The sequence below is a fragment of the Mus musculus genome, chromosome 5, assembly GCF_000001635.26.
Source record: "Mus musculus strain C57BL/6J chromosome 5, GRCm38.p6 C57BL/6J".
Taxonomy (NCBI): domain Eukaryota; kingdom Metazoa; phylum Chordata; class Mammalia; order Rodentia; family Muridae; genus Mus; species Mus musculus.
In genome coordinates, this window is record NC_000071.6 from 74,088,265 (window position 1) to 74,114,397 (window position 26,133).

The window sequence follows — 26,133 nt, forward strand, 5'->3', positions numbered from 1 at the left end:
TCATATTGTTGTTCCATCTATAGGGTTGCAGATCCCTTTAGCTCCTTGGGTACTTTTTCTAGCTCCTCCATTGGGGGCCCTGTGATCCATCCAATAGCTGACTGTGAGCATCCACTTCTGTGTTTTGCTAGGCCCCGGCATAGCCTCACAAGAGACAGCTATATCAGGGTCCTTTCAGCAAAATCTTGCTAGTGTATGCAATGGTGTCCCGGCATATATCCAGAAGATGTTCCAACCAGTAACAAGGACACATGCTCCACTATGTTCATAGCAGCCTTATTTATAATAGCCAGAAGCTGGAAAGAACCCAGATGCCCCTCAACAGAGGAATGGACACAGATAATGTGGTACATTTACACAATGGAGTACTACTCAGTTATTAAAAAGAATGAATTTATGAAATTCCTAGGCAAATGGATGATCTGGAGGGCATCATCCTGACTGAGGTAACCCAATCACAAAAGAACTCACATGATATATACTCACTGTTAAGTGGATATTAGCTCAGAAACTTATAATACCCAAGATATAAGATACGATTTGCAAAACACATGAAACTCAAGAAGAACAAAGACCAAAGTGTGGACACTTTGCCCCTTCTTAGAATTGGGAACAAAACACCCATGGAAGGAGTTACAGAGACACAGTTTGGAGCTGAGACGAAAGGATGGACCATCTAGAGACTGCCATACCCAGGGATCCATCTCATAATCAGCCCCCAAATGCTGACACCATTGCATACACTAGCAAGAATTTTCATATCTTGTTTTCTTAAAGATCCTGTCTTAGTTACTTTTCTATGGCTGCAACAAGACACCATGGCCAATGCAACTTATAAAAGAAAGCATTTAATTTGGAAGCTCACGGTTCAGCCGTCATGGAAGGCAGCTTGCCGGTAAGTACACATGCATGACACTGGAGAAATAACTGAAAGCTAGTGTTGAGACAACAAGCACAAGGCAAAGAAACAGTCCAGGGGAATTTTGTGGGCTTCTGGGACCTCAAAACCACAAAGCCCTCAGTGACACACCTCCTCCAACAAGGCCACACCTCCTAATCCTTCCCAAACAGTTCTACCAACTGGTGATCAAGCATTCAAACAAGGGTCTATGGCAGCCATTCTCATTCAACCCACTACAGCCCCCTAAAAGAACCACCTATAATCAGATTTGGTGCCCTCTTCTGGCCTGCTATATACTAAATAAATAAATAAATAAATAAACCTAAAAATCAAAACAAGAACAAAACCAAAGTGGTATCAGAGTCAGTATTTCAGGTTCCTCACAGTTGCGCTGGAGAGAAAGGCCTAGTTAGCAAGCACACGCTTTTATAGCCAAGCCTGGTGAGCCGACTTAGGTCCCTGAACCCCAAAGTGGAAGAGGAGAGCCAACTCCCCAGAGTTGCCCTGTCTGACACCCACAAGTCCACTGTAGCTCTCCCCCTTCCCAATAAAATCAATTTCCCTTATCTAACTAATCAGACTGCATTTGTAAATATAGAGGTCAATGCTAAAAGACATGTACAATAGATTAGTTATTAGAGGCCCTCTGGCTTTCATCACCTATAAAGCTAACTTGGCTCAGAGCAGGGAGGTTAATAAACACCACACAGAATTCTCCTGGCCAGCATTCTTTCAAAGCCCAGCTTTACCTCCGAGCTTAGGCCCTTTTGTAGTAATTCTAAAAGTGGTATTCGCAAATTTATGTTTTAAAAGTATTAGAGACCGGACAGATGTTTGTTTGGCATTTCCTATGTAATGCTAAGTTCTGCTAGAGTCAAAATTTAGGGACACTTAGGAATTTTTTTAAATAGTGTTTTTATAAGTGTCCAAACTATGTTCAGTATTTGAGAACCGAGCAACTGGTGTGTTAAAGATGCAGAGTACCAGGCTCCCCCAGAGAGCATTTAAAGTCACTCTCCAGGACTTGAGAAATGGCTCAGCACTTAAGAGTACTGTTTGCTCTTCTAGAAAACCCAAGGTGCCACCCAGCAGCCATCTGGTAATCTGATACCCTCTCTGGCCTCCTGGCCATCAGGCACACTCATGGTACACAGACTGACAAGCAGGCAAAATGCCCCCACATAAAAAATAAAAATAAATCTTTTTTTTTTTTCCTGTTTAACCACTGTCTGGTAATATGGTCTGGAACTCTGTTTGGTTTTTTTTGTTTGTTTGTTTGTTTTGTTTTTGTTTTTGTGTTTTTGTTTTTTTGAGACAGGGTTTCTCTGTATAGCCCTGGCTGTCCTGGAACTCACTCTGTAGACCAGGCTAGCCTTGAACTCAGAAATCTGCCTGCCTCTGCCTCCCAAGTACTGGGATTAAAGGCGTGCGCCACCATGCCCGGCATTGTTTTTGGTTTTTCGAGACAGGGTTTCTCTGTAGTCTTGGCTGTCCTGGAACTCACTTTGTAGACCAGGCTGGCCTCGAACTCAGAAATCCACCTGTCTCTGCCTCCCAAGTGCTGGGATTAAAGGCGTGCGCCACCACCGCCCGGCAGCCTGGAACTCTGGACCTCTAGCAAGTAGACCAGGGGATTCATTTCTTGCACTAAAGTTTAACAGTCAAACCTTCAAGAACATGACATTTCTCTCAAGTTTATGTGAAAAACAAAAATAATAACAGCATAAATAAATAAATAATCAGTCAAACCCTATAAGAGGCAAACTTCTGAGGAATGGTCTGGTCTCTAGAGTTAAAAACTAGAGTGTGGTTGTCTGTGTCTGCCTGTAATCCCTGCAAGCAGGAAGATCAGGGGGTCAAGGCTAGCTGTGGCTACATTCGAGGGATTCAAAGTTACCCAGGACTACAGGATCCAGATAACAGACTACACAAAGTCGGAAGAATGGCTAAACAGATTGCTGTTCCTTATAAGACATGTTGCATGACACAACATGAAAAAAGCTTAAAAGCAAGTTTCAAATGAAGAAAATCTAGTTTTAAAAGAACCAAGTATGACCTGGCAGTGGTGGGGGCACGCCTTTAATCTCAGCACTCAGGAGGCCAAGGCAGAAGGATCTCTGTGAGTTCAAGGACAGCCTGGTCTAAAAAGCAAGTTTCAGGACAGTCAGGATTACACAGAGAAACCCTATCTCAAAATAACAACAACAAAAAAGGTCACATGTGTGATTCCATGCCTACAAAAAATCTAGAAGAGACGGTTTCCAATTTAAAAAAAAAATGTATTATTATTTACTGTTATGTGTGTGTGTTTGTGTGAACTTGTTGTTGTCCAAAGGGGACTGTGGAGCTGGAGCCTGGCGTTGCAGGTAGTGGGTGCGAGGAACCGCAAGAGAAGCAAGTGCTCTTAACTGCTGAGCCATCTCTCCAGCCCCATGGGGCTTCTTTTTCCAATAAGACGCTGACTGCAAAATGATCTGGGAGTAGACAATGGAGATGATTATAAAACCTTGAGGAATATTTAAAAACACCGATTTGTACACTTAAAAGGGTGACCTATAACACTTGGGTTCAATCTCAAAAAGTTATCTAAAAAGTCAAAGCAAGTTGACAAAGCAGGTCATCATTTTTTTTATCTAGACTAAAAGTGGCTGTAAAGAAACACAGGCGAGCATGATGAATAGACTTAGAGTCCTTATTCAAACGAACTCATTGTAAAGTAACATTGTATCAGAATAGTCTTGCTGTGAACTTGGAGCGGCTGTTTATTCTAGCAATCACATTGGCATTGTCCTCAGGCAAGATGGCCTCTTTTCTTTTGAAATAAATACTGAAATATTAAGAGGTGAAACAAACCAAGCTTGAGATTTGCTTTAAAATACCCCCCCTCCCCCAACAGACCAAGACGATAGATGCGCCAGGTCTGGAATGAATGGCTGGCTTTTAGCCGAGAGAAGAACGCAGGCACGTGGCTCTTTGAACATTTTTAGTTTTAATATAAGTTTGGAAATTTAATTTCTTCAAATTAAAAAAATAATTTTATTATTATTATTATTATTATTATTATTATTTTAAAAACCTTGCCAATAAAATCATCTCAGACCGTGGAAATTCTCATTAAAATAAGTTAAGCACATATCCAGGCCTGGTGGTGAAAATTTGTCGTCCCTTCTACTCAGGAAGCTGAGGCAGAAGGACGGAAAGTTCCAGTCTTGTCTGGGAAATTTAGTGAGACCTAGTTTCAAAGTAATAAAAGGGTTTGGGATCTGAGACGCCAGGCTCTACTTTTAACCCAGGACCACTAAAAACAAGACAAAGGTATAGCCTAGGTGGAGAGTGGCATGCATGCCAGCAATCCTAGCACGTAGCACTGAGGATAACAAGTTTGATGAATACCCTGAACTAGCTACACAGTAAGTTAGAAAGCAGTGTGGGCACCTAAGAGAGACTCTGACTCAAAATTAATGGTACGGGCTGAGGAGGTAGCTCTGTGGTAGAGCTCTGTTGAGAACTAACTGCCTCACATCTCCAGCAACATTTCTCCTTGATATTACTCTCCAGGAACACAGAAAAAGGCAGCTCCTCTCAGGGTTAAGGAGGGGCCCTGGGAGTGAACTAGCTGAACAAGAAGGGATCTAAGTCGGAACACACCTAGCACCGGCATAGCTTCAGGAAAGGAAGGTTTCCACTGAGCACAGCCTCAACGCTTCCAACACCGCAGTGGGTGGAGAACCTGCTGCTGGAAGTCAACGGCCCCACCCTACCGGGTCCGAAACGTCCCGACGATTGGCTTCCCATACCAGCCACGCCTACAATCCTTCTGACGATTGGCTGCTCTCCTTTTCCTGTTCTGCCCCCTCCAAGCGGCCCTCTGATTGGTTGCAGGTCTCGGGGGGGGGGGGCAGCTCCGCCCCTCTCCCGGATGGCTGTATTAACGCAGCGCGCAGCGGCTCGGTCTTTCGGTCCCGGCCTTGGTGGTGAGTGTCCTCGTGGGAGGGTGTCAGGATGTCCCCGTGTCCCCTCGAGCTTTGCCCGCCCCGAGCTCAGCTGCTCCCGGCGGCCAGAACGGAGGGGTAGAGCAGTTCTCAGCGGCCCGCGGGGCGGGCGGCAGTGTCCAGCCCGGGGCTGCGCGAGACACAAAGTCCTCTGTGCCGTCCGACCCGGGCACCCTGACCACCGCCCTTTCCCTCTGCAGGCCGATCCACCCGAGCCGGTCCCCACTGCCCAGCCGTGCTGCTGCCTCGGACACAAGCGCAGGTACGTCCCGGCATTGATCGGAGGCAGGCCCTGGCCACGTGGCCGAGAAGACGGAGGTTCCAGGCCTGTCTTTGTTGAGCTGCGCCGGGCCTCCCCAGTCGCCCTTTCCTGTGCCCTTTTAAGGTTGTCGCAGTACTTTAAGAGGCTAACACAGAAGGGTAAAGGAACTCTCCATAAAACCCAGAGAGGAAAACTACACCTCCTCTTTGGATCCTGTCTGGAGTCACAAATGAACCAAAAGCTTCATTTAAAACTTGAATGTGCGCATTTTAGGTTCTGGCGATTGCTAGGTAGTGATATAGGATTTTAAAGAAAAGAAAACGTAGCCTACCTGGTTTAATTTGGTTGGAGGAGAAAGTTCAGAAGACAAGAATACATTTGCTTTTCTAGAAGTGAGATTTTAGGTCAGCTGGAAAGGATATAGTTGAGTATGTTCCACTTATGTGAAACATTTTTATTCTTTCATAGGTTGAAAACTACAAGAAACCCGTGACTGAATGGCTCCAAGGTGAAGTACTCTTGCATGTAGTGACCAGGTTTGCCTGTATTCCACTTTAGGATTAGTATCGAAGCTGAAATAGGTGAAGTGAGGGCCATGTGAGTTTCCTTGAATGGCCTTGTAACTGATTACCCTGAAGGTAGTTTGCTAAAGATTTTAATCAATGTACTAGGATCCTGCCCCACCCCTTCTTCATGTCCCACTGCCCTAGAATCAGATCTGCATGGCTATGACATGCTCGCCGTTTTAAAGATGCAAAGATTTCATGCTAGATCATTAGAATGTATCTGGACTTCGTTAGGACAAGTTCTTTGCTAGTAACCAGTCACGTGCTAGCAATTGAGGTGTGTTAACCTGTATATTGTTGCCTATGAGTAATTTTCCATAATCTTTAATAAAGGCTTCCTGTGTCAATTCTATGGCTTGTTCACTTGTTCTTATTACTGGGGAGGGGGGGGGGGGTCAGAACCACTTGGAGCAATTTGTCCTAACACCATGTGCGTGCGTCCCTAGGATCAAACTCAGGCTGTCAGGCCTGGTGCCAGCCACTGCTAGCTGTAAGGTTATTTCTTAGCATTGTTTTTCAATTGTTTTCCAAGCTTCTGTTTGGTGCCTATTGAACCCACGATTTATATTCATCTAGGCCTTGTGTGTGTGATGCTAGGGATATAACTTGTCCTTAGGCTGCATGGCGCCTTTACCTGGGCCTTTTAATTTTCAGAAGTGGTTTCATTTTAAAAGAAGCCACCTTCAAGGATACAAAGTTGTGTGAGTATGCAGGGAGACAATGGAAACTGTTACAATTGAGTCTGAAATATCAATTGTTTCTATTTACACAATAGCCTTAAAGTTCTCTGACCAAAGTAGACAAAACTGCAGCACAGTTCGGCTATAATCATATTGGCTACATTGTACTGAGTACTGAGAGTACTCAGTAGCCACATGTGGCCAGGGACAGCGCAGTACAGGTTTCTGTTACTATAAGGTTGCTGGTAGCTATTATAAGCTACTCTGTAAACATCTTGGTCTTTTTTAAGTGAGCAGCCTGTAGATGTGCCTCCATGATGACAAAATCTTAAGCGGGGTATGGGCAGAGGAAGCTGGAGGATGGGACATTACCATCACACCCTGCTTTTAATTGGGCCAGTGGAACATCAGTAAGATGAGCAGGAGTCTAAAACTACCTGCTAACACCTGCACTAGCCCGAAAAAGGACACAGGCTACATTTAATCGAAATGTATAATTTAGAAAAATTCAAAATAGACTGGAGAGCTGGCTCGCCACTTAGGGACCACTTGCTATTGCAGAGGGCCTGGGTTTGGTTCCCAGCACTCACGGAGGCTCACAACCTCTAGGGAGTGTGACACCAGGAAAGCTTGGAGTGCCCATGCATACATGTAATCAAACACGGAAAGTCTTAAAAATGCCAAAGCTACCTCGTGTATGCTTTTAGGTTGCAATTTCAGTGCTTAGGTTGCAGTTTTACAACACAAGACAGGAAAGGAAATAGGTATATGCTAGGTTTTGAGTGTGTATGTATTCAAAATTAAGTCCATTTGAAGTTGGAATATTACAAATGAAGTTGTAATTTGCAGGGGTAGAGGGCATAAAGGGGAGTAGTAGTTTTAAACTCACTGGTCCTCATAGTCCTTAGATCCATGCACCCATGAAGCCAATGTAAGATGTTCAATATGTATTACATGTTGACATTTCCCTGAGAACAATGGCCCTGAATGTATGCCCAAGTTACAGGTTCTTCAATTTGCTTTGGCCTCCGCAAAAATCATCAATGAGAGACAGTTTTTCCAGAAGTGAGTTTAACTTTGCAGCTACTTTCACCTGTTGGTGTGCCTCTGATTTTATATAAATGCTGTCGCTGACTGCATTGATAAGGGCTCTGGAGGTGTAACAAAGTCATCAGGCACTACCAGTGCTTCTCAGCCTTCCTAATACAGTTGGGACCTCTTTAATAAGTTCCTGATGTTGGGACCCCCTAGCCATAATTCATTGCTACTTCATAACCAAGTTTGTTACTGTTACAATTACAATGTAAATATCTGATATGCAGGATATGATCTGTGACCCCAAGGGGATCTGGACCCACAGATTGAAACACTGTTAGATGAACCAAGTTACAGCCAGTACTACTATGGCTGATTTCTGAAGCTGCTCATGAAGGATTAGAGCAGACAACCTGTGGGAAGTTGCAGGCTTAGGGCCCATACATACCACCTCAGCCTTCATTTTCCCTTCTGCTAAAGGATATCTACATTTCCCTAGTTGTGCAGTGAAGAGGGTAGTTGAAATGCCACAAGGCAGACAGCACCACAAACCACACAGAATCTAATAAGTGTCCTAAAAACTGACCTTGGGCCATACATTTAATATGAGCTAGCAAGTGTGAGCCAGATGTGCTTGCACACACCTTTATTCACAATACTAAGGCATCTGTGAGTTCAAGGACAGCCAAGGTAAATGCAAAACATGCACAAGCACTTAAGAATGAACTAGTTTCAAGTTAACAGTATTTCGGTTGGAACTCACTGGGAACCTCAAATACCAGAGATTGATAGAGTTAGTTTTAAAATAAAGTGCATGCTGATGTCTGTCTCCTGTCTTTTTTTGTTTGTTTTTTTGTTTGTTTTTGTTTTTATTTTTTGTTTTTCGAGACAAGGTTTCTCTGTGTAGCCCTGGCTGTCCTGGAACTCTGTAGACCAGGCTGGCCCCGAACTCAGAAATCTGCCTGCCTCTGCCTCCCGAGTGCTGGGATCAAAGGCGTGCGCCACCACTGCCCCGCTTTGATGTCTTCTGTCTTATGCATGACTGGATATCTATAATTCTAGTTCCCTGAACTAGATATACTACAAATACTGTGTATTTTTGGAATTCAGTGTAACACACTGAAAGCAATATTTTGTAAGCTTTAAATGTTTTACTTAGTTCTCAGGTCAAAGTCTGTCAGTTACTTTTGGTGTGTGTGGAGGTGTGTTTTTCCTGCAGGTAAGTACTTCGTGCTTGCCTGAGGGCACTAGGTCTCCTGGAACAGAACAGTTGTAAGTAGCCTTGTGGGTGCTATAACCAAAGCAAGCGTCCCCTTTGAGAGCAGCAAACATTTAACCATCAACCTATTTCCAGGCCCCATTTCATTTTTGTTTGCTTTTGTCTGCTTTGGGGACAGATCTCCTGTCACCCTGGTGAGCCTAGAACTCTAGCTAGGGTGACCTTGAACTGCCTCACAACCTCCCAGTTTTAAGGTGGCGCTTGGGATCGAACCTAGGACTTGCATGCTAGGCACTCTGTCAGCTGAGCTCTGCCTAGCTCTCCTGCATGCGTCTCAATCCATCCATACAGTAATAACCTCTGAAGAATGACTAATGCTCCATTGTATGCTTATGCAACAGATGAATATTGTTTGAAATCATGCTCATCTGTTGATGGACATTTGGACTGGCTCCTTTTGGCTATTGTGAATGTTAAACCTCTGCCGTGATGTGCAAGTATCTGTCTGCATCTTTTCAGTATTTACTGAGAATTAACTTGCCTTATACAGGATTTCTGCTTTTAATCTCCGAGGAGCCGTCCTGCGTTACCACGGCTAGCCCACCACCTCACTAGGAGAGCTTAAACACTTCGAGACACTTCTCACTCTTAGGAACCACCCCACTCAAGGTTTATGGTATTAAGTATAAGGTTCTTAAAGATAATTTGGAATTACTTGCTAAGTGAAGGAATTTGAAGGGCTCCCATTACCTTTGGGGTGGGGGGTGGGGATAAGGACTTTGGTAAGTGTTTGCACAGGAAAGATACTTCAAACTATAAATGTCGCCTTATCCCACTTCAGCTGAAATATGAGCGAGAAAATGACTGGGAACATCAAGAGCAGTTAATTCCCCTACCCAGGGCACCAAGCCCTGACTCCTGCATGAAATGCTCCAACATAAACAAAGACGCTCGCTTTTCACACCAAGGGTAGGCAGCGGTGCTTTAGGTCCGGGTGTTGGGGTTAGTTTATTAACCCGAGTGACTCAGACAACGAAACAACCTCGGGACCCACAGAAGCATCAAGGGTTCTCGGACATGAAGACACTGGTAGACACACCTGCCAATCACCGGTTGGGAGAGTAGTGCATGTGGTGATTGGTTAGACCCAGGTTCCAACTCCAGCCCCTCTGTCTGAATCCTGCCTTGCTATAATTGGGGTTGGGGGAACCTCTGCTGACCTCTCTGCTGACCTCGGAAGAAGGAAGTGACTGGGCCTGAGTTTATTGTTGGAATCCAGGATACAGTAAAGTTCTGGTTTCTTAGACACATTTCACGTAAATCTGACGTCCTTCCTCCTCCCCCTCCTCTTCCTCCTCCTCCTTCTCCTCCCCCACCCCCACCCCCTCCCCCTCCTCTTCTTCCTCCCATTTGGCCTTATGACTTATTTCCTACTTTCACACAGGTCCAAAGCAAGGTGGGGATTTTTCCTGTGCTTGGGGAAGATGCATCACCTAGACCTTGTCAAATCAGTTCTCTTGAAGCCTTCTCAGCTCTATACGTACATCTTCGGTAGATTGTACAGGAGAACAGATCCCGTGGGCGAGCAGATATAGACAATTACAACTAAACATTAAGTCATTAAAATAGCACCCAACATAGAGTTATTCACATTTTTCAAGAAAGAACTCAAAAGACAGTAAGACAAGTCCCATCATGCGGACTGTCTCCTGGCCTACCCTAGTCTTCCTTTTCTTCCTGGTCGCTCTTGCTTTACATCCACCCCAGGATTACTCATGCAAGCAGCCTGGCTCTGCTTCTCCTGCACTAATCTCATTAATGCAAATCTGATCACATCTCTTAAATCTGATCTGAGCCTCTCAAATGTCAAATTCTGCGATGCCTTGTTGCTTATAGGTTCCTGCAGACACTTTATTCTACTGTAACAGATGACAGGTAAATACACAGAAAATTAATGAAGCCAGTATTGAAGTTTCACAAACAAATCACACTCAGGATCGAACATAATCAGCCTGGACCATTTCCCCTCAGATCCTTAGCCACTGTCCTTTACCCTGGGGGCCACACCCTGTTTTCTGTGGGTAGAGTACTAACCTTGTGTTTACATGGGTCAAGACACGTCAACCCGCATTTTTGTTTCTGGTTTCTTTATCTCGATATTTCGAGGTTCACCCATATTCTTTGTAGTTTGGTCATGAGAATGCATTCCATTATGTGAATACAGTAATGGAATTACGTGTATCCAGATAAATGTTGACAGTAATTGGAGTTGTTTACATTTTGAAGCTATTAGAACATTGCTTCTGTGGCCGTCGTGATGACATCGTTAGAAGCATGAGACATGGTGCGCACATCTCTTGGTTGGATGCCAACAGACAGAAGTCTTGGATCAAGGTTATGGCCATGCTCACACTGATATGTTTAATGTTTTCCAAAGTGTTTGTGTTTTTTACACTCTCGTTAGCAACATATGGGAGTTGCAGTTCAATCAGCATTTTTTTTTCCATTTTGGTGGGTGATAATCGAGTTGCCTATGTTTTTAATTTGCATCTCTATGGTAATTAAGTTGAACACTTGTTTTGCTCACTCGTTTAGTTTGAGACTATGTCAGATATAGTCCATGCTGGCTTGGAATGCATCATGTAGCTGAGGATGACTTTAAAAAACAAACATACATACAAACCAACCACCATTTACTTCTGGGAGGGGGGTGGTTGTGGCACGATGCTTATGTGCAGGTCAGAGGGCAACCCCAGGGAGGCAGCTCTATACTTCTACCCTGTGAGTTCTGGGGATGGAGTCAGGCCATCGGGCTTGGCAGCAAGGGTGTTTTCTGCTGAGCATATACTCACAGCCAGGACGATTTGTGTCTGTTGATGCTTCTCTATACAGATAGCACTACCATCCTTGCCCGCTGAGCCCCTTCTTCTCTGCTTAGCAGCTACTCAGCAGCTACTCAGAAATAACCCTGTGAGACATTTGCTAAAGCTCTTTTTTCCTGAATGTTTTGTGTCTTCCTGCCATTTAACGACTATGGAGCATCTTGAGTATTTGACAAATTTTAAATAAAGTTAAATTCCTTAAACTGACCACATACATTCTGTTGCCAATACTTTCATAAGACTGGTTATTTGATAATGTCCACCCCTCCCTCTATCCATCTTAACACTTGCATTTCAAAGTAAATTGCTGCTAGCAATGCCTGCTAAGTCTTGTAAATACTTGTTTCTGCATGTACTTTTTCTTTTTTAACTAGAACCCAGTGGGAGGTCTCTTTTGATGTAAAATGCACAGAACATTCACAAATTGTTAGCATGGCAAATTTTGAATATTCGTTCACTTGTGAAACCAGAATTTCTTATCAAATATATATAGCACCCTGCCACCCTACAGAGTCCTTCACAGCCCCTCCCATTCCCACCTGCTCAGAGTGAGTCACGTGATTGTCAGCCCCACTATGGGCTACGAATGCCAATTCCAGAATTTGGTATAAGTGGAAATGCATGGTATATCCTTTGCTGTATGGCCTTTTCTCTGCAAACTTATTTGTGACTTAACTATGTAATTGCACAGTAAACATTTACTCCTTTTGAAGTTTTCAGAGTAGACATCCACTTGATGAGGCAGATTATTATAAGTATGTGGGGTTTTATTTTTAATTTAGTGTGTGTGTATGTCGACTGTGTGTATGTATGCCGTGTGGATGTGGTGCCCTTGGAAGCCAAACCAGGAGGGTGTTTGATCCCTGGAGCTGGAGTTCCGAGAGCTTGTGTACCCCTGACATGGGTGCTGGGAACTGACCTGGGTCTTCTGGAAGAGTGCTATATGCTCTGAACCACTGAGCCATCTCTCCTGACCCATAAGCATAAATCCATTTATTGAAGCATAGGTACACTAAATTCTTATATATTCAACCTTTCAAACATGATAGATTTGGAGGTAACTTAATACTTTTCAGACTATCAACATGATCAATGCCTTAAACATATCCATCACTCCCATGATCCCTCCCTGCCTCCCCTTCTTTATTAACATCATAATGATTCAGACCTTGTCCCTCCACACTGCAAAGCTTTTCTCTCTTCAAGACAGTGTCTCACATTGTGTCCCAGGTGGGCGTCAAACTCTCAGTGACCCTGCCTTGGCTTCCTCGGTGCGAGGGTGGCAGGTGTGAACTGTCTTGCCTGGCTCTGTAATGCTTTCGTAGTGTGGATGTGCTGATTCAGTGGTGTGCGCTTGAAACCTGCCTGAAGAAGAAAGATCTCAAATCTGAGGTCAGAGTGAGACACACGGTGAGCACTTCAAAGTGAGAATGTCAAAAAGGGCGATGAGATGACTCCGCAGGTAAGGCACTCGGTGCCAAGCGTGACGACCTGATCCCGGGGACCCACGTGGTAGAGGGGGAAAACCGACGTCTGGAAGTTGTCCTTGGACCTTCACACTTACTCTGTGCTGGACAAGCACACACCTGTATATGCACGCAGGCTTACACACACTAAATAAACTAATAAACAAATGTAATTAAAATAACATTTAAAACAAAAGTGCTGAGATGGGGTGGTGGTGGCACATGCCTTTAATCCCAGCATTTGGGAGGCAGAGGCAGGCAGATCTCTGTGAGTGTGAGGCCAGCCTGATCTACAGAATGAGTTCCGGGACAGTCAGAGAGACATAGTGAGTGCCAGTCTCTCAAAAAACAAAAATAAAGCAAAACAAACAAACAGACAGACAAACAAAAAACAGTGTTATATTTTTGGTTTTTGTTATTCTGAATATTTCCCTGTATATACTGAAAGTATCTCTTCCTATCCCAAGTTCCTTTTGACCCCTTTAATGATGTCCTTTGAAGACAAATATCCTTGACATTAAAACAATCGGGTTTTATCTTACGGCTAGCTTTTTGCTTTATGAGAGGATTTTCTACTTTCTCCGAGCTTTAGCTAGCTTCATCTGCCACTGAGAGTTGAAGATTGGAATGCTGGCTGTCCTGGCTGTTCTGACTAGTTTCATCTCAACGTGACACAATTAGTCATCTGAGAGGAGGGAAACCGCAGTGGGAAAACACACCTCCATAATCCGGCTGTAGCAAGTCCATAGGGCTTTTCCTAATTTAGTGACTGATGGGAAGGCCCAGCCTATTGTAGTTGGGAACAACTCTGGGCTGGTGATTCTGGGTTCTAGAAGAAAGCAGGTGGGTGCTGGAGAGATGGCTCAGTTGTTAAGAGCACTGACTGCTCTTCCAGAGGTCCTGAGTTCAATTCCACATGGTGACTCACAACCATATATAGTGGGATCTAATGCCCTCTTCTGGTGTGTCTGAAGACAGTGACAGTGTACTCATGTATATAAAATAAGTAAGAAAGAAAGAAAGAAAGAAAGAAAGAAAGAAAGAAAGAAAGAAAGAAAGAAAGAGAAAGAAGGAAAGATAGAAAGAGAAAGCAGGACTGAACAAGACACGAGGCTCACCCCAGGAAGCAGAGTGCTGCCAGTACCCCATCTGCATCAGCTCCTGCCTCCAGGTTCCCTCCTGCCTTGGCTTCCCTCATTGGACTATGACTAGTGATATGGAAACCAAACAAATCCTTTCTTCCTCAAGTTGCTTTTGGTCATAGTGTTTCATCATGGCTATGGAAACCAAGCCGAGACAGTGGAATACAGAAGAAAGCTCACATACCATTTCTCTGTGTAGACCAAAGCTGTTCCAGGATGTTTAATTTAAAAGATCACCTCACTGGGAGTTGTCACATGGCAAATGGTCACATATAAATGGTGTTAATATCCCAGTGGTCTGTGCACCTTTGTACCAGTACCAAATCTCCTCTGCTATGGCTTTTAGGACAGGCATTGATGGTGTAGCTTGGGATTTGATTGATTACAATTCAATTAAATGATGGTGCAGTTATTGGCTGCACAGAAGGCAGCATAGATAGAGTCCACTTTTTCTCTGCAAGCTTTTGAGAGTAGCCATGCTCTGGAAGACAATTTACAAGTTTTTGTTTCAAAGCTGTATGCTCCTGAGTTTAGTGATGAAGTGCTCTTCAAAATATCTACACAGGGGCTGGAGAGATGGCTCAGCAGTTAAGAACACCTGGTGCTCTTCCAGAAGACCTGGGTTTGGTTCATAGAACCCATATGGTGGATCACAACCATCTGTACCTCCAGTTCCAAGGAATCCAACACCCTCTTCTGACTTCCAGGGTAGCACATATGTGTGTAGTACACATATATACATGTAGGCAAAACAGTCATGCCATGAAATAAATAAATCTTAAAATTCAGAGTATTTACTTAAAGTTGTTCTTACAAGAAGTTCAGAACGCAGTTTCTTGGCAAGCAGGAGACTGTAGAATCGCACTGGTTGAAGGCGTGCCGTACCAATGCTATTATTGCCACAGTCAGTAGTGATTCTCATGGCTGCTGTAACATGTGTGTCTTGAAGCAGTATGTATGTAGTATTTTACAGTTATAGATAAATAAATAAGACACCAAGTTCTTTTGCACTTGTACTCTTAGAAATAAAAATACCAGCTGGGGTGGTTGTGTTACATGACTTTAATTCAGCACTCCAGAGGCCCAGGCAGGTGGATCTCTGAGCTTAAGGCCAACCTGGTCAACAGAGTGAGTTTCTGGGCAGCCAGAGTTATACAGAGAAACCCTGTCTCAAAAAAACAAAACAAAAGAAAAACAAAACAAATAAACAAAGAAACAAACAAAAAACCCCACAGATTCCTGTTGAAATACAGTTGCTACTAGCCATGGGCTAACTATTCAGTTTGTTTGAGTAGGAGACTAAATATTGGTATGTAAATAGGCCCACACTCTAATCCTGAAGCCTTATATGGCAAAGGGGTTTTGCAGATGTAGTTCAACCCAGGAGCTTGAGATGGGACAATTGTCTTCAGTTACCTATAAGAAGGTGGAGAAGTAGCTTTTATTCTCCAGATGTTAATTGTATCAGAAACTTACGCTGAATAAGCTCTTTCTAGCTCTTTTTGAACTCTGGCTGGCTGGTTTAACTCAGCCCTTCTAGTTCAAACCCCTCTCCAAGCTGCTTGGTTCAAATTGGCTTCTTTGGCTTTTGGCTGAGTTGCTCTGCTTAGAAAAACTGCCTCTGAGTTCCACAAACTGAACTGCTCTGAACTACACTGAGCTCAACTGCACTGAACTGAACTCAACTAAACTCCATTGCATTTCGTGAACTCAACTGAACCGCACGCACTGAAGTGCTCCCCATCCGGACTCACTCTATGCTGCTCTTAAGTAGCCTCTCTTCTTGTCTGTTCTTGTGAAAGTTGGCCATCTTCTACCTCTGACTTATTCTGTCAAGTCTTTCTCTGATTCGTCACTTTGTCTGCCCCTCAATTAGAGTCACTTTCAAGCATGGCTGCTTCCTTCTACAAATCAACTTTACCTTTATTGCTTTTGATTAAAGGTGTGTGCTAAAGGGTGTGTCTGTATTCCAGCCAGAGGGATTAAAGGTGTGTTAGCCTGGCTGGATCACACAGACCTAGAAGATTTTGGGATATGATCCCTCGCTAGAGCAGCCGTGTTGTTTGTTTTAAATTCCTCTACAGGAAGATTTGACCACAGGTCAGAAGATAGCAGGATCCATGACTAAGGGGGGGGGGGGGCTGTGGGCTATGCTGGTGGCTTTGAAACTGGAAGAAGGAACCCCTAACCAAGAAACACAAAGACCACAGCTCTTAACACTGGGACAGGTAAAGAAACATTGTCTCCTCATACCTTTACAGAGTATGTCCTGGCAGATACCTTAATGCTGGCTCAGTTAAACTGACTTTAGACTTCTGATCTCCAAGCTGTAAAATAATATAATATACTGCTTTATGGAACATACATGTTACAGCATCCATGGGAATTAACACTGGTATGACACACCTCAGATCAATGTGACTCTAGAGTCTTCTGATTGCCAAGGAAGCCTATGTGTCAAAGCTCATGAGCTCTGTTTCTTTATGTGCAGACACATCTACATGTGTCCAATATCAGCTTATCATAGAGTGCTTTGTGTAGGACAACCATGCCTGCTAATGACATCCCCCATAGAAGAACCCCAGAACTACAGTCCATGAAGGCTCCCTGCCAATGGCATCCATTGCAAGACCACGTGTAAATGGCTTCCCCCTCCCCCACCCAGAATCTGATACCAAAGAGAGATGTTTCAGTTCAGTTCATTTTTCTTTTTGGAATACCAGAAACATCAAGTAGATGCAATTCACACTTCTTTTGATAACTTTGTCACTTAAGAATTAGTGACTTGGTAGTGGCACAAATCTTTAATCCCAGCACTCAGGAGGCAAAGGCAGGCTAACCTCTGAGTTCCAGGCCAGCCTGGTCTACAGAGCAAGTTCCAGGAAAGCCAGGGCTATGCTGGGAAACATTGCTTCGAGGAGGAGGAGGAGGAGGAGGAGGAAATTGTGACTCAGAGATAAATACAAGCCCTTTCTGTCACTGTTCCTCCTAATCCCCCTAAGTATAGAATCCAAACAGCTACTGCTGCTACTCATTAAATCTCACTGGACATTCAGAAAAGGAAAGAAATAGAGGTGAGATGACTCAGCTCTGTTTACATCCATGTGCAGCTAGGCAGGCCTGCATCAAAGGTGTCGGATGATTGAGACACCTTTAATCTTGCCTTCAAAAGGCTCTCTCTGCACAATGGTCTTTACAGCAGAGCTCGGCAGGTTTCAGCTCCAGGCCCCACGTGTCTACACACGTGTGAGGGTGTAAGAGCAGCTACCCGTTGTTAGGAGGTGTAAAGGCTCCTTCCTTTGAGGATGGTGTAAGGAGCTGGGCGTGGTGCTGTGCACTTTAATCCCTGTACATTTACAATACCAGGGCTGTGATGGCCGAGAAAGGATGATGGCTGAAGATCTGAGGCCACCTTGGGCTTCACAATGAATACAAGATCAGCTTAGGATACACAGTGAGATCCTGTCTGTAAAAGGCCCAAATGAACAACTATACAAACAAATTAATTTTGAAAAATGCAAGTACGGGCTGGAGAAGTGGCTTAAGATCACTGCGTGTTCTTTTCCATAGGAGCTGAGCTGAGCCTAGTGCCCATGTTAGACACCTTACAACCACATCTAAGTATAGTTTCAGAGGATCTGATGGCCTCATCTAGCCTACACAGGTACCATCTTCATGTACATACACACGCATACACACACACACACACACACACACACACACACACCCTAAAAATACAATAAAACTTTAAAAAATGTAAATGCATGTTGTAGTACTTTAAATAGCAATGACCCCATAGCCCTTTTGAATGGGGATCCTGTGAGAACAAGATGTAGCTACGAGTGTCTCTCAGTTTCCATGGTGGATCCACCAGGATTCTCCATCAGAGAATTTAGATTTAATAAGGCTTACAAGATTAGGATTTTAATTATTGCACCCAGAGATTGAGTTACCGTCGTTTCTGAACTAAGTTTGTGGTGTGTCTTCCTTCTCGAGGTGGTTCGTCTGGGTTCAAGAGAGAAAGAGGACCTGCCCTGACAAGGAGTGGATCCCATACTCAGACAAGAGCATGTTGTCCTCTGAGAACCCGCCTCCACCCACAGCAGCTGACTCAGACAGATACAGACACCACAGCCAAACAGTGGATGGACTTTTGGGACTCTTATGAAAGAACAGGAGAAAGGATTGCAGGCCCCAAAGGGGAATAGGAACCCCACAGGAAGGTCAGCAGAGTCAACAAACCTGGATCCTTAGGGCTTGCAGAGTCTGAAGCACCAACCAAAGAACATATGTAAGTTGGACCTGGGCCTCCCCACTCATCTCTAGCAAACATGCAGCTTGCTCGTCACGTGGGTCCTGAACAACTGGGACAGGGGCTATCTTAAAAGCTGTTGACTGGAAAGGATTGAAGGAGCTGAAGGGGGAGGCAACCCCATAAGAACTCCAACAGTATCAACTAATCTGGACCCCTGGGAGCTCCCAGAGACTGAGTCACCAACCAAAGATACACATTAGTTGGTATAAGGCCGCTGGCATATATGTAACAGAAGACTGCCTTGTCCGTCCTCAGTGGGAGAGGATGCCCTGGATTCCTGCAGCGACTTGGTGCTCAGTGGGAACACAGAAATGGCCTGCAGATCCAGTTTAAACCTGTCTAAATCCTTATAGATCCCATGAAAACAAAAACAACAACAACAAAAAAGATTTTAGGTAACAGTGAAACCCAGAATAACACCTTAGTCACTGATGGCCTCTTCTAGCCTTCATAGGCACCATTTCACACACACACACACACACACACACACACACACACACACACACACACACACACACACAACCCTAAACATACAATAAAACTTTTAAAAATGTTAATGCATTCTGTGGTACTTTAAATAGAATGACCTCATCGCTCTTTTGAATGGGGATCCTGTGAGAACAAGATGTAGCTACGAGTGTCTCCCAGTTTCCATGGTGGATCCACCAGGATTCCCCACCAGAGGATGATGAGAACCTGGGCAAGGCTTTAAGAACCAGAGACAAGTCTTAGATTATAGGCTCCATTGAGTAACTGGAGAAACATGGATTCAGTGATAACCTCGGCAAGGCTCTATGACCCAGTGAGCACTTGGCGAAGGCTGGAAGGCCTTAGATTCCATTGACCACCTGGAAAGTCCTGAGGTACCAGTGAGAGCCTGTGGGAACTCTTAGATAACAGTAAAAATCACAGAAGGTCTTAGGCTCCAGTGTCAACCTGTGAAAGGACTTTGGGCTTGAGTTTCTCAGGAAGGCCTTGGAAAACAGAACCTGCAAAAAGCCTTAAAGCATAGTGAGAACCAGTGAAAGCCTTTATGTTCCAAAAAGAACTTAGGGAAGGCAGAAGGTCTTTGCAAAAGACTGTTAACCACTTTAAGGTAGAAGGTTGTTGGGCACAGGAAGAACGTGAGGAAAGTTTTCACACTTAGTGAAAATTTGGTGATGGCCTTTTAGATTCCATAAGAACTTAAAATGTTTAGGTCCAGTTGAAACCCTGGGCATAGGCTCTAGTAAGAACCTGGGCCAAGCTTTCAGACACAGAAACAACTTTGGAAAGACTTAGAACCCAGTGAGAACGTGGGGTAACCCTTAGGCCTCAGTGAGAATATGTGAAGATCTCAGGTCTCTGTAATGACCTAGACACCAATGATAATCTGAGAAAGGCTGTAGGCCCCAGTACACCTGGGGAAGCTTTAAGGCCTACTACGAACATGGAGAAATTCTGAGGCCAATTGAGACCCTGAGGAGTTCCTTAAGCTCCAGTGAGAACTTGTAGGTTTTAGGGCACAGTGAGAACCTGTGGAAAACCTAAGACATCAATGTGACTAGAAAAGACTTTAGGTCCAAGTGAGAACATGGAGAGGAACTTTAGGTTCAGTGAAAATTTGTAAACTGATTTACACCCAATGGTGAAGCTTTAGAATGCTTAAAACCTCACCGAGAAATCTTTGAAGTTTTAGTCTCCTGTAAGAAACTGAGGAAGGTCTTAGATACCAGTCTAGAAAAGCCCAAGTCCCAGTGAGGAAATGAGAAAGGCCTTAGGCCTCAAGGAGCATTCGTGGACGGTCATAGATTACAGCATGTATCTAACAAAGCTCTTAAATCCTAGTCAGAACCTAAATAGAGTTGTGGGCTCCAGTGAGGACCTGGGAAAGGCCTAAGGTCTCAGTGAGATGTTGGAGAACATCTTATTGTAAAGGCCTTAAACCACATGGGGAGCCTGCAGAATGTTTTAGGTCACAGTGAGAATGTGAGGAAGGTCTTCAGACCCAATAAAACCCACCGAAGGTCTTACCGGGGGGGGGGGGGAGGGAAGGAATGACCCCGTAGACTCCATAGACTCACATGTTTGAACGTTTGAACATTAAGGAGTAGCACCACTCGAGGGGGATTAAGAGGTGTGACCTTGATGGAGAAAGTATATCAATGGCACTGGGCTTTGAGGTCCTGCAGATACAGATGTAAAACTCTCGCTTCTTCTCCAGCAGCATGTCTGTCTGTGTGCTTGCTGTCTTGCTGCCCACAAGGATGGCAATGTGCTAAACCTCTGAACTATAAGGCAGGCCCAGTTAAACACTTTCTTTTTATAAGAGTTGCTGTGGTCATGGTGTCTCCTTACAGCAAAAGAACACTGACTATGATCTGATAATATTATAAGGAAAACAACCACCAGTGAGCAAACTATTAGTCTTTACTAATATAAAACATCCTATATTATTCTCCTGACACTCGGAATCTAGCTGGGAAAGGAAGCTTGCATATACCCAATGGCTGTGTGTGTGTATATGTGTGTGTGGTGTCTGTGTGTGTAGGGGGAAGGTGTGGTATGTGGTGTGGTGTGGTGTATGTGTGTGTGTTGTGTAATGTGGCGTGCATGTATATGTGTGTTATGCGCATATGTGGCGTCTGTGTATATGGGGAGGTGTGGTACGTGGTGTGTATGTGTTATGTGTATGTGGTGTGTGTGTGTGTGTGTGTGTGTGTGTGTGTGTGTGTGTGTGTGTGTGCGTGGTAAAATGTATGTGATGCTGGCACTTTGGAGGTGTTAGAGGCAGGAGCAGAAGTTCAAGGACATCATTGGCTACATAGGGAGTTTGAGGCTTGCCCCGGTTTCATGAAACACTGTCTCGAGGAAATAAATGTTATATAATATAAAACATCTCCTTTTTTTGCCATTTATAAGCATACAATTCTGTGGCACCAAATACACACACAATGTCATACAACTCCAGAAGGTTTTCAGCCTTCTAAATTGAGAACTCTATACCACTAAACAAATCTCCCTGGTCCCCTTCACCTGTCTACTTCCTGTCCCCAAGAGTTTGACCATGTTCACTGCTACAAGCAGGAGCACACATTTTGTTTGTCTTTGCCCTATTTCACTCAGCCAAGATTTACCCACGTTGTGGCACGTATCAGAATTCTCTTCCTTGTTAAGGCTAGACACTGTCCTACTGTATTTCACACACCGCATTTTGTCTACCCATTTGTTTACTGATGAGGACTAGGGTTCCTCCTCTGGGCTAGTGAACGCTGCTGTGATGGATGTTGTTTACATGCTCTTGCATAACACATACTTGTTTATTGTATTATGTGTATTTATTGTTTATGTAGGTTACACAAACCTCTAACCTGGAATTTGTATAATATAGGTAATAGGTTGGCTTTGTGTTTCTCTTTGTGTCCTTGTTTCTCATTGAGACATGGTCTTACAAAGTTACTCTGGCTGTCCTAGAACTCATTCTGTAGACTAGGCTGGCCTTGAATTTACAGAGATCTGCTTGCTTCTGCCTCTCAAGTGCTGAGATTAAAAAGGCATGCACCATCATACACAGAAGGAATTAGCTTTAAGGTTCCTTTGAGATACTGGCTATAAAGCCTGGACATACTTTTGAATTCCCTGGGTCTTGAAATTCTCCCCCTCTATACCACACTCCAAATCAACTGTGTCCTTGGAAGTGGGACTCAGGCTTTAGTGTCAGTTGTAAATCTTACCAAGTGATTCAAATGTGCAGCCAAGTTTGAGAATGGCTGCCCTAAAAAATTAATTAGTGAGCACTTGTTATGGTTGGGATATAAAATGTTCCCCCATGGGCTCATTTGCTGAGTGCTTGGTCCCCGGCTGTTGGCAATATTCTAGAGAGTTAGCTCTGAATCTGTTAGGTGGTGGGGGCTGGGTGAAGCAGGTCATTGGGGTGAGCCTCTGGGGGAAACGTGTCCCTGTCTCTCCTCTATCCCTCACTCCTTTCTCTCCCTTCCTTCCTTCCTTCCTTCCTTCCTTCCTTCCTTCCTTCCTTCCTTCCTTCCTTCCTTCCTTTCTTCCTTCCCTCTCTGCTCCCTGTCAGTCAGGAGGTAAAGAGGCTCCTCTGTCACGAGTTCCAGTTTCCAGAATGTTCTTGTATGAACTAAGCAAGCACAAACTGATCACTCGGAATCCGTGAGCTAAGTAAGCCTTCCCTCCTTTCCGTTGTCCACTTGGGTATTTTGGTCGCTGAAATGCAGAAGTAACATGATACTGTCTCACCTGCTGTTCCCTACAGTTAGTGGACAGGCAATTCCATTGGCCTGCCCTCAGGCCCCTAGCAACTGCTTAGGTCATCATCTGTTGCTCGCTGCCAGGTGTACAGGTGTGTGCTGCAGATAAATAGGGCCACCAGCCACCCCAGTGCAAGCTCTCCCTGCCTTTTCCCTGCACACACCTGCTTTCTCTCCCCTCCTGGCTTTCCTCCTGTCTGTCTGCCTGTCTACACATCCACTTGTCTGCCTCTATCCCTTTCCCAGGCCCTCAATCCTCTCTCCTCCCCAAAAAACTTCTTTTACACCAGGTCTGTTGCATAACTGCTCAGAGGCACACCCTGGCATGGGCCCACCGAAGGTACCCCCTTGCCACGTTATATGTCATAATGCCTACACATTCCATAGCATACCATGGACTTGCAGACCATCCAACCCAATTGAGTTGAATTGACTTCACTTTCTTACCTTCAAGACCCTAAGATCAGAGAAGTTGATATGGCGGCATATGCCTGTGATCCCAGCACTGGGGAGGCTGAGGCAGGAAGATCATGAGTGCAAGATCAGCCTGGGATATACAGTAAGACAATGTCTGGTCTGGCGAAACCCACCATCACCACCAAAGGAGAACCATGTGGCAAGTTTCTGAGCAGCCCGGCACTCATGGTGAAGGAAACAGGCTCTGGCAGAGGGCTGCTAGATCCTGTATGCTGAAATGTGCACTACAAACCAGGAATGAGACTCTAGACATGTTAATATCAGCACTAAAAATTAATTCTAACACAATTGGTATTTACTGCTGCTCGTGAATATGTAAAGTATTCAGAACAGTTCCTGTCACACAGCAGATGCCATCTCTGTTCTAGCTTTTAGATGCAGTAATGGGAGTCTGTGGGAAGGGAATTGATTACATGGGGCATTGTTGCTTGGCCTTCGGCTAAGATCTAAGGTGAATATTTGAAGACCATGTTCTTCAGCACAGTGAGACTGTCGTAGTTAAGGTTTCTGTTGCTCATGAAGAAATGACATGACCACAGCAACTCTTATAAAGAAAAACATTTAATTGGGGCTGGCTTGCAGTTTCAGAGGTTCAGTCCATCATCATCATGGTGGGAAGTGTGACCGCATCCAGGCAGACACTGTGCTGGAGAAAGAGCTGAGGGTTCTACATCAGATCAACAGGCAGCAGGAAGTGAACTGGCTTGAGCTTCCATGACCTTAAAACCCACTCTTGCAGTGACACACTTCCTCCAACAAGACCACACCTACTTCAACAAGGCCATACCTCTAAATGGTGCCACTCCTTATGGGCCAAGCATTCGGACACATGAGTCTATGGAGGTCAAACCTATTCAAATCTCCAGAGACTGAATGGTACCAAGGATGAAGTAAAAGAGGGCCATTAAATAGCTAGATGCACTGGAAATTCTGAAGCCTGAGACTAAGTATTTTATATGCCTATTTATGTGTGGATTCATATAAAATTGGTGTGTTGGTACAATGCTAAATACAAATATAGAGAAGATGTCTATAAAAAGCCATAAGAATGGGAGAGATATAACTTGACTTACATAGTGCATAGTAGGGCCTGTATCTGAACCACAGCACTGTGGAGGATAAAAATATCACTATGTAAAAAATAAGCGAATTTGAATATGAAGGAATATACAAAAAAGAAAGGCTATTATTAGTTTTTAGAGTCAATTATGCACAATTAGAGAATTTCAGTGGTTTCATAAAATTTTACTACAGTGAGTTAAAATATAGAAACAAACACCGCTATATTGTTCCAAGCTTAAATGAATGAAAAATTATTAGGGAATGCTTGTTATGAGGTTGTTTGGTTTGTCTGTTTTCTGTCAGGCTCCTGGCTGGCCTGGAGCCCACAGAGATCCAGCTGCCCATGGTGGGATTAAAAGCATGCACCACATGCTCACATGCTCCGAGGAAACGATCTTTATAGCACAGTTGGAAGGAAGTAATCGTCCATCCACTTTGAGGAATTCAACGGAAAGGTACTGGAGGACCTGAGCAGGTACCTTGTGATTTTAATGGTCTCTAAATGGAAACAAAACAACCAATAAGAACATATGAGGGGGTGGTAAGGTAGCTTGCCTGGGAACAGTGCTTGCCTTCCAGCCTGCACACCTAAGTTTGATTCATCCTCTGATCTCTGTGCGTGTCTGCATATGCAGGAATGCACAAACAAATAAACGTAATGACAACAATCTTAAAGAGTGCATGATGTTTGCAAAGTCAAGATAAGGTCCCAGAGACGACTTAGGTTCAGAGTTCTCACTGCACACAATGGAGGACCTGGGTTCTAATAACCGGCACCCAAAACTAGCAATAGCTCTTTGCACCGTAATCCCAGAGCTGACAACAAGCAGAGTTGGGGCAGAACGACTGCTGGGGCTTGCCGGTGGTCAGCCTCACCATAACTTAACACAGAATGCTGAGTTCTGGGTTTAGTGAGAGGTCCCTGTTTCAAGGGATTTAAGAGCATCTGAAGACTTCCTCTTACATCCCACCCACCCACCCACTACACACCACACATCACACACAATACATCACACACACACACACACCATGTATCACACACATACTCACAATACACCACACACCACATATCACTCACACACACACACCACACCACATATCATATATCACATACCATACACACCACACATATCACACACACCACATACCACATATCACTCACACACACACACACACACACTCACAATACACCACATACCACACATATCACACACACCACATATCACATATCACACATCACATATACACCACATACAGATACACATATACCACATATCACACATCACATACATACACAGGCAAGCATGCTCACATATACCAAAACAAAACCAAAAATAACCTCTCCCACCACAAACAAAACAAACAAAACCCCCAATTATCCTGGTAGAGTCTCCAAACTTCCTAACTGGTCCTCTCTTTGGCCAGGCCCTTTGCCTGTTCTCTTGCTTTCCTAGAAGCCCATCCTAGAGCCTGGTAGGGCAGGGTCCTGTCAGAGATTTTAATACGACCATGACAACTCTCGCGATGTCACACCCCGAATCACCTTCCCATGCTGCTTACATAAAATCCAAATCCCTAGGCAGATCTACTTGCCCCCACCCCCAGACTCCTCCCATCCCATCCCCAGAGCTAGCATCACTCTTTGGCCCAGCTGGTCCCTCTGCCCCATTATATTCATCCTCAGCCTACTTCACAAGACTGGATCCTTTTTATCCATTAAATCTCAGCTTAAACGGTTCTTCCTTTTAAACACCATATGCAAACTCTGCATTTAAATTAGGCAAAGATGCTCAATGCTTTTCTGTATGGCTGCCACTGATGCTTGTTATTCAGTACACACTCTCGGAACTCCAGGGGACAAGGCTCTAGTATCATCATGCT

At 44.3% G+C, this 26,133-nt stretch overlaps 1 long non-coding RNA gene and 1 other non-coding gene across 4 annotated transcripts; both read left to right on the top strand.

The window, feature by feature from the left end:
* The first annotated feature begins 4,795 nt into the window (after positions 1 to 4,795).
* Dancr (differentiation antagonizing non-protein coding RNA) lies at positions 4,796 to 6,073 on the top strand. 3 transcript variants are annotated; one of them, NR_145131.1, is made up of 3 exons: positions 4,796 to 4,875; positions 5,094 to 5,155; positions 5,624 to 6,073. It is a non-coding gene; the product is annotated as a differentiation antagonizing non-protein coding RNA (long non-coding RNA). The 3 variants fall into 3 exon arrangements; NR_015531.2 differs by having other exon boundaries at positions 5,094 to 6,073; NR_145133.1 differs by having other exon boundaries at positions 4,796 to 6,073.
* Snora26 (small nucleolar RNA, H/ACA box 26) lies at positions 5,266 to 5,386 on the top strand. Its single transcript, NR_031758.1, has one exon. It is a non-coding gene; the product is annotated as a small nucleolar RNA, H/ACA box 26 (small nucleolar RNA).
* Positions 6,074 to 26,133: the final 20,060 nt, after the last annotated feature.